Raw genomic sequence first — 13,214 nt, 5'->3', positions numbered from 1 at the left:
ACAACAACCCAAATTCTGAAAACACCCTGGAGTGAACTTGATGGAGCTGCCGCACCTCCCCAGTCCTCTCTTCTGATGCAGCCTGATGTACTTATCTACACACCTATTGAAACGCCAACCTTTGCAGAGCTCGCAAGTAGTAAAGCAAATGCAGCAAATATCACCTATATCCCCCCCTTGCCTAATTCTATTTGTCTCTTTCAGAGGGCTATGTACAAGCTACTTATTTGTGTTCTCGCATCAAATGAACCGTACAAAAATGGAACTCAAATGGACATCTGTGGACAATAGAATGGAGGCATTGCTTTACTGCCCTTTGCAGAGCATCTTATTCAAGCATAGAGCACTCAAATCCCAAATATGCCCAGAAGGGGTGTTGACAGTATGCCTAGGGGCTTTACAGGCTCCAGCCTCTGCTCCCCCCAGCCCAAGACTGAGACTCTACATGGACGGATGCATGGCCGTCAGCATTCGATTCCTGTATGTGTGAGGCTCCCCAGGAATAAACAGCAGGAGAGCTCTCTCTTCTCTTTAAGTGCCGAGGCTGCATCAGGGAAAGCGTCAAGTTGTTTCTTCAGATACCATTAGGTTTGGCTGTAATTCCAGTTATCAACCCCACAAATGACAAGTAAGTGGACGGAAAAATAGAAATAGGAAATTTTCTCAACGTGTTCTCATTTGGCACTCTAACGCGTCTTCCTAAAAGCATGAAAAACGCACTTGTGAGACGTCTGGTTTATGATCCACTCTGTAAAGCACAATAGCAATGGCAGGAAAGATGAGAAGTCCGTGCAAAGCAATACAACAGATGGCAATTTTGTAACTGACATCTGAGATTGTCTTTGGTACGTGTGTCCCAGTATTGACAAATAACTTTTAACTCTGTGAAAATAGCGCTCTCTCTCTCTCTTCTCTCTCTCTCTCTCTCTCTCTCTCTCTGTGTGTGTGTGTGTGTGTGTGTGTGCCATTCCTCTGAAAAATACAAGAATTGTGCTCACCTTGGAGTTCTGGTGCCATTTGTGAATTTTGCCTTTGTCTTGCTGATTGTTTGATCTGCGCATATGTCAGCTTGAGGAATGTAAGGCTCTGCTGGAACTACCTGGATATTGAGGCAGCGGGTGACAACCTGGACCCAAAAGACAGCAGACACCACACCATTACAAGGCAGGCTTGAATATACCCACAGCAAAGACACCACAAGCAGTAGTAAAGCAGATTAATTTCAGGTGTGAACAGTGTGGGTAGTCTCTGTGACCACTAGAATCAGGGCCGGCCTGCCCTTGAGGCAAGGTGAGGCAGTTGCCTCAGGCAGCAGGCTGGGGACAACTGGGAGGGGCGGCAGATCTATGCCCCAAGGGATGTGCCACTTGCCGCCTCCTGCGCTTGTCGCCTCTACCTCCTCCTCCACTGCCACTGCCTGTTCCTCTTTGTCCTCTTTCATTGCACTGGAGCTTCCCTGGGCTGTCTCCAGTCGCCCAGGCAGTGGAGGAGGTGCCAGTGGAGGCAGTGTGGGGAGGGGAGAACCATTTCCTGTTTTGCCTTATGTGGCAAAACATCCCAGCCCTGTCTGGAATGAAAGTCAGTTGCTCAGATAATGGGAAGATCAAAAATGAAAATAGAAGGTCGAAAGTAAGCAGGAACCACTTGGAGGACTACTGCTTGTCACCCAATTGCAGCAAACTCACTGGCAGGTTAAAAACCCTTCACCACAAGGATTCTTTGCATATAGTTCTTCACTTTGGTCTCAGTACCCACTGAATCATTGGGCACTGTGGTTTCAAAACCCACAGTATACTATTCAGAGTTCTATAGCTGCTGTTTGTTCAGTGTTTTTTGGAGCAAAATTGTCATTGACCACCAGCCACGTGTCCCTGTTTTCTAGAGGGTGATTGTGCTTTTTTCCACCCACACTAGTGGTGGAGGTTGCTCAAACCACCCTGCCACCCTATACACAAAAGCAGGAGAAAGCTCCAAGTATCTTATTCACAATGAAAATATAGCTGAACCATTCTGGATCTTTCACAAATGCACTTTGGCGACTGCGATATTCCAGAATAACAATGGAACGATGATAGCGTCATATGGAAGCATGCAGAAAAGCCCCCCGACCAAACCCAAAAGCTATAGCACTACCAAAGATATGTCTGAAAGTGCCCTAAGTCAGAACCATTTATTTCACAGACATTCCAAGACACAGTGACTCAAGGCTAGGACACATGAAGATAGGATTGTTTTACAAACAGAATTCCAAGCTCATTGCCATTCAGTATGCCACACATTTTGGTCTCTTGTTTTACACATGGTACACTTTTTAGGTCAGTCTGATCCTTTTTTTATCATTTTTGGATTACCTTTCATGCCTATGCACTTTGCCATTATTTTACTAATCAAGTGCTTATTTTTCTTTTTGTGTCTGGAGACATAACTGAAGAGTTCTGATAAAGTATCGCCATTTATTGCTTTCATTGTTCCAACAAAAGGCATCTATCAAAGGAATTTTGAGATGCGTCACTGTATCCTTGCAGAAGACAGTGAAATCTATTTTGAGATTAATTTACTCAAATGCCTCTTACAATTCACTGGTTAAAATAATCACTATCTCTAGCCAGTGCAGCAAATTCAAATTATACAAAAGCTGAGGTTTTGCTTGCTTAGTATAATCTTTTTCTTTTAACTTCTCCAGAAAATCTGAAGCCTATTCTATATCTAAATGTGATTTCATTCGAACAGAGTGGCATGTTGTAGAAATCCATATGGAGAAGCAAGATTTCTGCTACTGCACTATAAAATATCCTCCTTTAAAAAGAGAGAGATTACAACAAAAGGATTTAATTTTGCACAGCTTTCTGTCTTACAGAGCATATAATGTGCAGCTCAGTCCTGTGCATGTTTACTCGAATGTAAGTCCCACTAAGTTCAATACCCTTTTTAAAAAACTCAAGCAAGTATGTTTAGGATTGCAACTAAATTTGGTGTGTTGTATCACTAGGTCCCTTCCCCCTCCTTAATGCAAGTCCTTATCTGTAATGGCTTTAGGGGTTGCTTGTGCGTAAGTTACCGCCGCTCTGGGCTAGGTTGCCTGGTTAAACTGTTTCTGTCTGGACAGCCATCCACTCCGTGGCTGTTCAGTCGCTAGCAGAATCCGTCAGTGGGCGTTTCTTGAACCTCTTCCAGCAAAGAAGTTCTTTGACGCCAAGTCGCCGCCTACTTTCCCTGCGTGGAAGTCTTCTGCGCAGGGTGGGTGTGGGCAGCGGAGGACCTGTGCTCTCCTCGCTGGTCTCCTGTGAAGAGTCCTGGAGCCTCCTCTCTGCTTCCCCCATCGGCCCCCCTCTATCCCTGGTGTTGCGCTGATTTTCTTCCCCAGCCGGAGACCTGCCTCTCTCCCTGCTTGGCCCCTCTCCAGCATCGCTGTGGAGCCTCGCCTCCTCCTCTAGTTCCGATGGCAGTTCCCTAACATTACCATTCAAGTTTCATTCCGTTTGGGTTTTTTTAATATATATAAATCTATAATTTATTTATTTGTTAAATTTCTATGCCACCCTTCATCCAAGGATCAGAGGGTGGTTTACAATATAAAAACACAAAAATACATAACATACTAACAAAATGAAAAAAACCCACACAGTTTAAAAGGCAATTGTGATGGGATGTTGAGCTGCTTGTGCGTAAAGTTCCTAGTCCCTCAGTGTTTGGCTAAGTCCACAAACCACTGTCTGTAACGGAGCTCCATAAGCATAGCTCCGTCAGTCGCTGGCAGAATCCGACAGTGGGCGTTTACGGAATTTCTTCCAGCATAAAAGCTCCTTAACGGAAACACGTCTTCTGGACTCTCTGCGTGACAGTTTCCGGCGAGGAGTGGGTGTCCCTATAGGAGGTCCTGAAACCTCCCCGCTGTTCTCGCTGGAATTGTCTCTGAGCCATTCTTCCGACTCACTTTCCCTTGGAGCTCTTTCTCTCCCCCTGCTGGTTCCCTCCTCCGCTGATAAGTCTCTCTCAACCTCTGGGAGCCCTTGCACCACCGGTTCTTCCGATGACAGTTCCCTGACAGCAATAATATTTTTTTTTTAATTTCTTTTGCAGTACACACAATACACACCCTCCAATATTCCCCAGCGGAATAAAGGAACATTGTTGTATCTGTGTAGCACCTGTAGTCTCACACCAAGGATCTTTGCATGAGCTGGCACCACCATATCCCACTCTGCTTTTCACTGCCTGCTTGTGATCTATTTTCAGTGTCTCTGAATTCATGGGTTAGGCTCTTGGTAAGCGGAGACAGGGCCTTTCCACTGGTGGTATCCTGATTATAACAGCATCATTATTGCATGCAGGTCCTGCCTCAAAACCTTGCATTGTGGATCACTCCTGTTCAGTTTTTCAGCCATTCAACCAGTCATTACATACGGAATTTCATTTGTATGACGCCTTTCCACAATTCAAACCATGCTCAAGGCAGCTTACAACATGAAAAAATGCATAACTACAACAAAACAAAAGTATTCCTTAAAGAATAAACTCAACTTTAAAAGATACAAAACCAAACAGAACAATTTCCACATAAATCACAACAAAATCTAAAACAAAGATTTAAACAAACCAACAGCAACAACCCCCTTCAACAAAACCCCCCAAACATCACCCCAGCCCAGGAGTCTGTTCAGCAGCCTCAACTTTTGTATCTGAAGTCAGCCCAGGCTCTGCCCACCCAGGCCAGGTAGAAATGGCCTACAAAGCAGGTCTTCCAGGACTCACAGCCAAGATTGTCATAACACATTCCATAATGCTATATTCTGTGTCCACCTGTCCCCTCAACTGTCAGTCACCATTCTATGCCAATTGAATGTGATCTCACTGGACAGTTATTCAGTTCTTGCTCCCATGCCCAGATTATTTTCCCCTAAGTATTTTTATTTTGGTGTGTCTGCAAACCTCAGGACTCCACTCAGAAAATTCCATATAAGTGCTAAATAAATAAAACATGAGGGTTATACTTCTTTAGAAATGTGATTTGAGGGGGGGGATGCTTACATGTTGAACAATATAGGACTATACATCCAAGATTTATACTTATCTGTTGAAGCCTTATACCCCAAAGAGCAGTCCTTTTAATTAAGACTCTTTCAGCAAAGCAAACAACATCCTCCCATCCTCATGGCTCAGTTTTGCTTTGGCCTGAGATGGATGAGAATCCATAACAGAAATCAGCTATTTTCTTCAGCATGCTCTAACATCTGCCTTTTTATTTCCTTTACATTGAAAGTCATTATATGACATTTATTGAAACTGTGAACTACAATTGCCACCCATTAGCCTTGCTGTTTAATTGCTGTAAGATCTTTTCCCTTTTTTGCTATCCTTTTGTCCAGCTAGATCTATCATTTGTCTTAATTTAGAATTGTAAGCTCATGCAGAAAACACCAATTCTGAAAAGTAGCTAATTCTGAATAGCCAAATACGGGCCTTATATTTAGAACTGAGTGTTCATTAAAGGAACTGGGATTTTTCAAGGTACCAGACACTTCCTGCCAAAAAATGAAATGAAATAAAATGAAAGAAACCCAAGGCAGGGCAGATTTTAAAATCTACACCTTTCTTCCATTTTATTTCATCTCCCATCATCCCTAGCTAGCAGGACCAGTGGTAAGGGATGGTGGGAGTTGTAGTCCAACAATATCTGCGGACCATAGGTTAAAAAAGGCTGGTAAAGAGGCTTGGATTAAAGTGCTTTTTAAAGAAAACACAGACATTCTTACAGAAAATGGCAATTTCTTGCAGAAATTAATCACAGTTTGTATCATGCTTTTAATGGACAGAGCCACTGGAACCTTTTGTCTTCACCATTATCCTATGAAGGCTATTACCATTTTACATATGGGGAAAGTGATGTGTCCACTGCTAGTGATGCTGGACCCAGACAATGCTTTTTTAAAGAACTGAAAGGGGTAGGATGAAGACATAATTGCCTTTGGTGTATGGAGCACGGGTCTTCTTATCTTGGTGACCTTTCTGGTCAAACACAATCCACCACAGGGTGAATGTCTAAAAGTCTGGAGAACCACTACCAGGAGGCAGTAGCTGATAAGGGAAAGGGCCATAGTTCAGTAGCAGAGTGTCCACTGTGCATGCAGAAGGTCCCGGTTCAATCCCTGACATCTCCAGGTCTCCTGCCTGATTCCCTGCAGAGAGCTGCTGTCAGTCAGCGTAGACAACAGAAAGCTAGATAAGCAAATGGTCTGACTCGGTATAAGGCAGCTTCCTATGTTCCTAACTGAGCTAGACAGGCCAGTGGTCTGATTCTGTAAAAGGAAACTTTCAGTGTTCCACTTAGGGGATTTCCCTCCATGCCACCGTGAACTTCTAAAACAAAGGCCTGTGTTGGTGTGGCTAAAAAAAACATACAAAAAACCCTTCCCATTTCTCTGACAGATCACTGAATATAACAAATAGTTTGCTGCATAGCAAACTGCCACAGAAGCAGAGTAAGAGCAAAGAATACTGTCTCTGTGACTAGTCTTATTATTGCTACATCAACCTTTGCCGGAAACAGGCATTTCGTTTAGCTGATGAAATTAGGGCAGGCATCCAAGGCTTGTTCTATAATGTACAAAAAGATATGTGAAATTCCCCAGATGGCCATGCAGCATCCCTAACTCAGGTCTGATGCCCAGTATTGATTAGTGTAGGGAGTCATTTCTGACCGACCGGTATAGTGTGGCGTCAGTGCTAAGAAAAGGACAAGTAGAGTCAAATCCTGAAGGGATATAGTGAAATCTATGCTTTGTGCATTTTCATTGTGCCAAATGCTAATGGACCTGCGCCTTAAAGCTGGAGGTAGATATTCATATGGGTTAGGCAACATGGTGCCCTCCAGACCTTTGTGGACTGCGACTCCCATCAGCCACAACCAGCATGGCTGACGATCAGGAATGATGGGAGTTGTAGTCCACAACTGCTGGAGGTCACCATGTTGGCTACAGCTGCCATGCACTGACTGCATCCCACTCCCTCACCTGAACCATTTCATCCTGCTAAATTTTCAAGGAGTTTGAGGAGCCACCAGTTTATGCCTGAGCAGCAGGTTCTTCATTACATGGCAGGGAAAGGGGCAGGTTAACCAGGGGTAAAAACACGCTGCTTGTGTACTTGTGATGGAAGCAAAGTGGCATGGTGCGACACTTGTGTCCATGGAGTGGAAACGTTGGCAGGGGTGTGTGAAATATGTCCTGTACATTCTCCTGGGATGAAAAGAAGAAGATTCCACCACCAACCAGCAGCAGTTTTCACTCTGGAGAAGACCAAAGATATAGTATCTCAACTTGGCTCTTAAAGATATGGCTGTTTCTGAGATTGGTGGAGCTGTGGAAAGCATAGCCCCATAAACTGGAGTAGCGAAGTGACCTTGGATGCAGGTTTCACATGCTAATGGGAGAATTTCACTGGATACAACCCCCCTCTCACACACACTTGGAAGCCCCCTGTGTGTACAGGCTCCTCCATACAATCAGGAGGACCCTACACTGGATAAATATTTGATTAATGTAGCACTCCCATTCAGAACTGCTACTGAATGGGTGGAGGTCATGAGACCTGGTGGAGATATTCATGGGGGTGGGGCCCTGGTTCCTCTCCACCTGTTCTCTGAACTTATAGAACAAATGCCTGAAGAGGGCTACCACACACAATGCATTTTGATTTTGCATTCCTGTTCTTTGTGACTTTTCAGGTAAATCTACTTAAATCCAGTCTCTTCTGCTAAAACCTCTTCTCTTCCACACTCACACCTTTACCTTCTCACACAACCGTGTGGCCTGCCGGTTACTGCTGTGCTCCTTTTGTTGTCCTCTACCAGCGATCCTGGCCTCCCCCAGTTAGTAGAGCCAAATGCACACCGGTTGCATGTCTTATTTTACCAAGCTATACCCTAGCAGCATTCTGTCCTTTCAGCAGCTTCTGCAGCTTTCTAATTTATTTTCACAGACACTTTCCGGATCTAGCCAGCTCTTATTCAATTACACTATAATTCTTTTCCACATTATGGAGTGGTTTATGTTCCTTTCATTTTGCATAAACAACACTAAATCAAAATCTCTTTGTGTTCTGTTTCATTAAAGACTGATTACTGTGTTTGTTTGTTGTTCAACAATAAATAGTCTGGCTTAAAATACCCATCTGAATGCTTTTGTTTAGCAGGCGTTGAATGTACTTATCCTTTACATTTGTATGATTTTTTTTATTTAAAAAATCATGGTCCTTGCAGGAATAAGCAGTTGAAAGGATGGCTGCTTGTTGCCATTGAAAAGCTTGCCATTTTTTTTACATACCTTTGTGGGAAACATGAAGAATGGGAAAAGTTCTCAAAGCTTATATGAAACTTTGATTATGTAATGAGGATACTGCTCAGCTGAGTTACATGCAACGCATTTCTACCTCCTGCCATTTGCTTGATTGGCATGTTTTCACATTCCTTTTTCAGTTTGCTCTTGGAGACATATCCTAAAAATATGCAGCCGATAACAGAATCATTACAAAACTGTGTTCAGCTCTGGTGCAGATTTTAACAAAAACAACTTTTTTCAACTTTATGGTTCAGTTCTAATTGAGAGACTAATTTTGAACCAAGTGTTTGGTAGGAACATAAGAAGAACCCTGCTGGATGAGACCAAAGGCCCATCTAACCCAGCATCCTGTTCTCACAGTGGCCAACCGCGTGCCAGTGAGGAGCCCACAAACAGAACTGAAGTGCAACAGTGCTACCCCCACCTGTGATTCCAGAAACTGGTATAAAGAGTAGGGGTGAGGGCGTAATTTGATTAGATAGACAGACAGATAGATAGATGATATGGATATGCAAACTTGCCTAATTAACACTTTCTGAAACAATATGTGAACTAAAAAAAAATGCCATCCTTAAAAGCTCATGCATTTCTGAATTTTGCACTGCAGTTCTCCATCCAAGTAATCTATACAAAAATGCATATACTGGGGCAAAGCGTTCATTTAATGAAAATAACATTCAAAATGTATGTAGAGGAAATTGTTTTGCAAAAATGTGTTTATTAGGAGAAAATGCACTAAAATTCTAATACATTTTCATTAGGATTTTTTTTTTAATAGCAAACTGATACGGAATTGTGGAAAACTAAATTTAAGATTAGTAAAATGAGAAACTGAGAGAAATCTTAATTGACATATTTGGCTATCTCTCATACAGAGGCATACTGCCTCTGAGCATAGCTGTCAACCTTCCCTTTTTTTGCGGGAAATTCCCTTATTCCAGCGCCGTTTCCCGCTGCTTCCCGCTGCTATCCCGGATTGTTAGATATCCCATAGACTGTCCCCGGGGCAGGTGAGGCTGCTGATCCCTTATTTTCAAATCTGAAAGTTGACAGCTATGCCTCTGAGGAGGGAGGCAGAACATGGCCAGGAGCCACTGAGAGCCATATCCTTCATGAATTTGTCTAATCTTCTGTTAAAGTCATCCAGGTTTGTTGGAAAAGGTTCAGAGGCTCTGAAGTAATTTTCAACTAGCTCAAATACATTTCATATAAATAAATAAGAACATTCCCCCCCCCCTAATGATTAGTTAGTGGTCTTTGATTTTAATTTTTAATGTGTTTTTTATTATATGTAGCTATAATTTCAGAGTGTTCACAAGTAGGGCATATCTCTATGGTTTCATACTTATTTAAAAGGGATTAGACCAATTAATGGAGGACTGCTCTATCAAAGCCATGATGGTGAGGTGGTGAATGGAGATGTACAAACCAATTTGCCACACATTTCTATTTGATCCCTTGAGACACTTTAACAATTGCTTTTTGCTTCATGTCAAAGATTGCAACTTATTCCTGATGGTTTCAAAAAGGCAGGGAAATATGTTTCCACCCAACTGATTGGTATTTCCTCATTAATGGATAAATACTTAAGTGGCTATAGGCTTATACAGTGCTTTTTTATTTAAAAAAATGTTTAGGGGTACTCTCAATTTCCTACTCATATTGAAATACCACCCCTCAATGAGGCCAAACTTAGATTCACAAAATGTTTAGGGGTATGCGTACCCCTGCATCCCCCCAGAAAAAAGCACTGGGTTCATATGAAATTGTCACTGCCCAAAGCAGGGTCCATTTATAATAGTCCTTAAACTGATCTTGCAGATTTTCTACAATGTGAAATATAGCTTCATAAACAGGTTTATGAGCATACTCGTTTCCAAAGTACCAATATTTTGCAGGTTTAAATACTGCAAAGCAATATTCCTTGCTCTTGGTTCAAGTGACTAAAGAATACAATTTACAGTGACACGCAGCTGTCTTGCCAAAACACATCACTGTGCACCTTAAATCATTTGCACAAAGTTGACCTAATGATGTGATAAACAGAGAAGCTTATTCACAGAGGGTTATGGAGCACATTCTTCTAAATAAATGGCCGTTTTTGCTATGAAATAGCAAATGCTATGGTTAAGACACAAAAAAGCAGTTTACCAAAAAGTAAATGGTACAGCAACAGTCCAAGATAGCAATCTCATGGGTACCCCAGAATTTCTTACAACTGTCAATGGTCCAGTAACCATGGTTTATAAGTTACTGCAAATGCACTGATATGGGCTGTTTCGCTCCTCCCCACTAGCACATGGAGAAAACAAGCCACGATCCCTGGCATAGTGTTATATCCATCATATCATGTGAAGAATTGAACTTAAGATTGGTAAAATGAGAAAGTAAGAAACCAAAATTGCCAGATTTGCCTGTCCCTAAACTGATGCACTAATTTTTCCAAAATGAAACCATCAAAGACAAAAAACACATTGTGCCACGTTTGGTTTGGTTATTATATTCCAAACTGTCAAACCCATTATAAAAAAATATAGATGTTTTGTCGCTCTCAGATTTGGAGATTGTGCTTAACATGCATTTCTGTCTGAAGTGCTGTTTCATCAGTAATTCAGAATTCTTGGGTTAATCTATTATGTTAAGCATGGGGAAGATCATCCCAATTAATAAGTTCATAAAACAACCACACAATTGCTGGGAGGGAAGCTTTTTAGTTTCATTTAACTTCATGGAGACCTAGAGCAGTGACCTTTAGCAGATGAATACACTAACAGAGAAGAGGAAAACACTGCTCAGAAATCACTTTACGGACAAATTTAGCTGAGACAGGGCAACCTAATACATTTATCCCCATGTGCAAGGACAAAATTCACCCGAAATGGATTGTAGTGAGCACCTTTGCGCGCAAAGACACTGTCAGCTAGAAGTTATTCTGCAAGTCTGGCTAAAAATGGCCCTACTAGCAATAATGTATTTATACCGAAACAAAACCCTTAGGAAACAGTAATACCCTTCTAGGAACAAGCACAAGATATAGCTGAGGGAACAAACTAAGAACATTGCTGTAATATCTAATAGGACATAAGTGTGTTCCGTACACTTTTCAGGGGGGCAAAGTTTTGCTATGAGGCTGCATTTAGAGAAGCAAATGGATCAGTGTGTTCTACAGTGGTATAATCCCATGAGAACTGTGCAACACATGAATACAAGTGTTGTGTATTGAGTCAAAGGATTTTATATCTGTATTATTATTCTCTGTATTTGCATTAGGGTAAAGTAACTGCCTTTTGGTTCCAGAGGGTACAGCTACTATTGGTTCATTTAAGCTGCTGTATTTGGATCCTCTGTCTTATTGGTTTCCTCCAAAAGGCAGGACTGTGATTGCCTGATATTGTTCCCTCCAAAATGTATCCTTTCTAGCTAGTTCCCTGTCCCTATAAATGTAGCTCTCCCCTCCTCAGTTCTCAGTCTTGTTTGCTTTAATAAAGAAGTGTTACTACAGAACTGTCTCCAGCATATTATGTCAAGAGAGCTGAAATCGCAAACCCCACGTCACAACAACAAGCATAAATGGAGGCTCTAAGAAGTTACTCTTTCAGTTGCTGCTTAGAAGCTGTAAATAAGGGCAATTTAGAAGTGTGTGAAATACCAAATTAAATTTCTCAGGATTTGTTTTTCACAGCAAAAAGGTAACATTTGGGGGTGGGGACATTTTTTTTTCCCTGCAAAGGGGCAGCACTCACCTCAGGGAGGAAATGTTTACTGAGAAGTCAGGGTCTCATCCCTCTCTCTGGGCAAAGCGATTGTAAAGAGTGAGGTAGAGGGACTGCACTCTGCACCCACTTCAGTGGAGTTGAACACTGTCCATTTTCAACTGGTCCCACGTAGATTACCTAACCTGGAGGGAAGGAGCGCATTAGAGCAGGTGAACCACTTTGCAAACAGGAATCTCCCATTTCAGCTCAGTGCAATGCAGAATTATAATTTTCCTGGCATGCTTTAAAGGAAAGCAGTTTGTACTTCCACACAGCAACAGGGTAAAACGGATAAGGGTCATAGGAAGTTATCTTCCACTGAGTCAGACTGTTGATCCATCTAGCCCAGCACTGTTGACACATTTTTAGCAGGGGTTCTCTAGGGCTTCAAATAGCAGCATTTCCCACACACACAGCTGGAGAAGCCAGGAATTGAACCTGGAACCTTCTGTATACAAAGCCAATGCATCACAGCCCTTCTCCCTTATACATTAAACAGTGCTTTTTTCTTTAAAAAAAATGTTTAGGGGTACTCTCATTTTCCTACTCATATTGAAATGCTGCCCCTCAATGAGGCCAAACTTAGATTCACAAATGTTTAGGGGTATGCATACCCCTGTGTACACCCCAGGGAAAAAAGCACTGCATTTAAAGCTACAACAACAACATGTGGTTTCCATTCCAGTGAGGCAGGGGCAACAAGATTGGCCTATCAAGAGCACGGAAGCCCAGGTGAATGTACGCATCGGTTCACATAGGCCTCCATACTGGGGCCAGTGCATTTTCATTATTGTCTCCTTTGACTGGAGAAATACTGTTGAAGTTTTGGGATTCTAACAAATAAAGTGAAGGCCCCTGAGTTCTGCTATGATGGATTGTGCTAAGCGTATTAAGGTTAAAAGGACTCTAGAAAAATATGTTCAGTTTCATAAGCACGTGGAAAAGGGCTAAATCATCTTGGCATGTGACAGACATGCATCCGAGACTACAGGGTGGCTTGGTTCGCTTTTCAGACGGCAAGCTATGATTAATATGCACCTTGCCATTCTCTATCTGATCTGCCTCATCTAAGATGACAATAAAGAACTACAGCGCACCGGGCAAAATAAATACAACAAAACAC

General features: G+C 42.2%; 1 long non-coding RNA gene across 1 annotated transcript; it reads right to left on the bottom strand.

Moving 5' to 3' along the window:
* Positions 1-481: 481 nt before the first annotated feature.
* On the bottom strand, positions 482-12,182 carry LOC310756503. Its single transcript, XR_014544910.1, has 3 exons — positions 12,080-12,182; positions 999-1,126; positions 482-699 (listed from the first exon to the last, which is right to left on the bottom strand). It is a non-coding gene; the product is annotated as an uncharacterized lncRNA (long non-coding RNA).
* Between the last annotated feature and the right edge of the window lie 1,032 nt (positions 12,183-13,214).

Source organism: Podarcis filfolensis (genome assembly GCF_964270895.1).
Source record: "Podarcis filfolensis genome assembly, chromosome: 1".
NCBI lineage: Eukaryota > Metazoa > Chordata > Lepidosauria > Squamata > Lacertidae > Podarcis > Podarcis filfolensis.
This window is presented reverse-complemented; position numbering and strand designations above follow the sequence as displayed.